We start from the raw sequence: 3,778 nt of genomic DNA, 5'->3' as shown, positions 1-3,778 counted from the left end.
ACCTTCAAAATCTGTCAACTGGAAATAAGACTCCAGAGGGGGAAACCCTAAAACCTTTAATTGCTCCAAGATGATATGTTGGTTTTGCAGGTTTGGCTCGTCTTAAAAGGAAGTTTTTTTTGAAGGTATAACAATAATATGGCATTAAAGAAACACGATTCGAGTTCTCATGCTTATAAAATCATAGTTGCCATTTCTAGGTTTGCTGAAGACTGTTTTGCAATCTCTTACTAAGTTGGAGAAAACCAATACTGTACACACTTAGGTACATCTGCCCTTTTCTTCCCTTCACCAAAGAACTTCATAGGGTTTTTAGTATTTTTAGTTACTGAAAGCACTCAAAAGAAGGATTGTATTTCTCTGTATGGGCATTAGAGGAAAAAGTCATTTTATGTTCTAAAATAATTTATTTTACATTAACCTTTGCAAATGTGCCACATTGATTTGGTTATTTTTAAAGGTTTAAGACAGAATCAAGACTGCATTAAGAAAGTGCTGAAAAACCTAAAACAACTGGAGACTCAGGCAGTTTATTGTTTTCTTTAAAAAAAACTATAGATGGATTTCAAGGAGGTAAAAGAGATGAACGCAGAAGATAAAAATGATCATTTGGGCTTCCCTGGTGGCGCAGTGGTTAAGAATCCGCCTGCCAATGCAAGGGACACGGGTTCGAGCCCTGGTCCGGGAGGATCCCACATGCTGCGGAGCAACTAGGCCCGTGTGCCGTAACTACTGAGCCTGTGCTCTAGGGCCTGTGAGCCACAACTACTGGGCCCGCGTGCCGCAACTACTGAAGCCCATGCGCCTAGAGCTTGTGCTCCACGACAAGAGAAGCCACCGCAATGAGAAGCCTGCGCCCTGTAACCAAGAGTAGCCCCCGCTCTCCGCAACTGGAGAAAGCCCACACAGCAACGAAGACCCAACACAGCCAAAAATAAGTAAATAAATAAGTAAATAAATTTATTATTAAAAAAAGATCATTTAATGAGGCATAGAAGTGGTCTTGGGAATTTACACCTAAAGAAAATCTCTAAATCAAAAAACCATAGAATAAATAATCCCGGGAGGCAGTACAGAATGGGGTTAAGGAAAAGCTCAGAGTCCCATGGCCTGGGTTCACTCATTAGGTATGTGACCTTGTGCAAGATACCCATTCTCCCTGTACTAAGTTCCTTCCTCCCTAAATGAGGTTGTTAACAAGACCTACTTCATAAGGCTGCTTGCCGTGAAAATTAAATAAGATAATTTATAAAAGCCCTAAGGACAATATCTGATAAGTGGTCAATAACTACCAGCTATTAAAGCAGTTGTCATGATCATTGCAGCACACATGAAGGGGTGTGGAGAAGTTAAGTTAAAAGGTAAATTAAAACAAAACAAGAATAATCCTAGGTCTACTGCTGAGACCTCACGGTAGAACTGACACATCGTGGGTGCTCAGTAAATACTGAATGATGGACTCAGTCTATCAATCAGTGAATGAATAAGGAATGGAGTCTTAGGAAGAAAAGCTTGCTTTCAAAAAAGCTAATTCTTTGCCTTCTGCGGGCCTTTTGATCCCTCCTAATCCATCCATAAAAGCGAAGTTATCCACCCTAATTCAGAATAGTCTTTCCCTTGCTCATGCAGTAACTCAGTTCAGTGCAGTAAATTTTAAACTTTTTCCAAAGCCACACTAACATATATGCTAGAACACACCAAATTTATAAACAAAAACTCTAAGTGACCTTAACATCATGACAGGAGAGGAAGATGTTCAAAGATGAAGTTATATTTAACACACCCTTTATTTGTCTAAATAGTGTGATTTAAAATGAATGAATATTGTGTGAAAAGAATTTATATAAATATCTATATTTAGATATATAGATTTTTTTTTTTACAAAAAGATAACAATAAAAGAAAAGGGAGTGTGCTCAACAAGAGAGTGGGAAAGGAAAGCCAGGGATATTGCTTATTTCCCTCCCACTAGGAGACGGATCATTATTCTATGTTCCTTCAATCCAGTTATTTACCTTCAGAAATTACTTTTGGCTTCTTTCCACTTCTGAACTGGGATCAGAATCACAAACACATTTGACAACAATATGTTCCTCTTGCGTAAATGTCTCTTCTAGGCCACATACATAATTAAAATCCTGTTGACTCAGGAATAACGTCTCGGAACTGAATGTCCAAACTCTGTAACTTGCTTCCTTTTCTAACCAGACAGCACAGCTGCCAAGAGCTTCTGGGCCCTCTGCCTCTTTTCTGCACGTATAATTATTATACGTTATATAGCATATACTTGATTTGCCAAAGCCTGCCAGAAAAGGTTCCTGTGACTACTTATTTGAACTTTGTTGTATATACATGTGACCAAAAACACAGTGTACCAAAGCAGAAGAAAAAAAGGAGGTGGGGTGGGAGTGGATGTGCTTAGCAATTCTTATTTTCCACGGAAATGAGATGAAAGTCTTAAGGCAAAGCAATATATATACACATAGCTTATAAGGCAAAATTCACTAAAGGTGAAAGAATATTTTAAAAATTAATGATGCCATATTATAACACGAATCCTTGGTTTCCAATATTTGAAATGAGGAAATAGACTTTAAAAAGTCTTCAAAGTATATATGAGGCATAAAATAAAGCACTTTGGCTTTCCTTCACCTTTGGGCAGCACCAGATTTAAACCAGACATGAAAATCTATCCTATTTTTAACAACCTCTAGAGGAAGAGGTTGCACAATGTTTCTTAGGAAGTTGTTCCAATATTCCTCCCAGTCTTAAAACTCTTACATTCTAACCTAAATCCCTCACACTCTAGTTTCAGCCCATTTCTTTCTGCTCAGCCTTAGCATGGTTGAAGAACATTATGAGAATATTCTCAATACTGTGTTGTGTTTTTTTTTTTTTCAGCCCACAGTTGCCTGGATCTCTTCTATTTCTTCAAAAATATTTAGATATGATATTGGCCTTTTTTCAGTTTTCTGAAAGTTCTCCTGTCTACAAATTTTCAGAAAGACCTGTCCATATTTTAAAGGCTTTTAACCTACAAGTAATTGCAGATTTTAGTATAGCTAGTTAAAATTATTTTTACCAGGTAGTTCCCTACTTATGCTCATTTTTCTGTAGCATTCTAAAACTTATTTCAAAAAAGAAGTGATCATCAAACTTTGGTGTACAGAAAATTAACGAAGCTTATTAAAAATAAGATGCCCAACTCTTGACCCAGACTCAGTAAATTATAATCTTTAAGGCCCTGACATCCTTTAATTATTCTCATTCAAAAGTCTTAATTTGGTTAACAAGAAAGTTATCAAGCCCATTATTAAAAATGGAAAAAAAAAAAAAAACACACTAAAAAAATGTGTTCTCTCCTTCCTTGATAAAGTCAGTTCTGCTTTTGCACTTAAAACTGACACATTAACAGAGTCAGGTATTTGGTGCTATACTGAAGTTCAACATCACAATCCCCATTAGCAGGAAAATCAAAACCAAACCTAATCCGTGCCTACAAGTTTCCCACACTAGAACTAATTCACTGCCAACAGGCTCTTGATGTATAATACATTATCACATGAAAATGTGATTATGAAAAATACGAGACTGCCACTGCCTGCAAGTATGTAATGCATTCAACATAAGTTATGCAGCAACTTTCAAAATTTAAGCTGGTTTCTGAGGATATAAGCCCGTTCAAAGGACCCTGAGTGGCAAGGTAAAGAAAGAACTAATTACTGGACAAAATGACATAGAAACAGAAACGTCAATACAGTGCAAGAGCTGAGGAGGA

This window comes from Physeter macrocephalus, chromosome 4, assembly GCF_002837175.3.
Source record: "Physeter macrocephalus isolate SW-GA chromosome 4, ASM283717v5, whole genome shotgun sequence".
Classification (NCBI taxonomy): Eukaryota; Metazoa; Chordata; class Mammalia; order Artiodactyla; family Physeteridae; genus Physeter; species Physeter macrocephalus.
The sequence above is the reverse complement of the archived record's forward strand: the minus strand, read 5'-3'. Positions refer to the sequence as shown.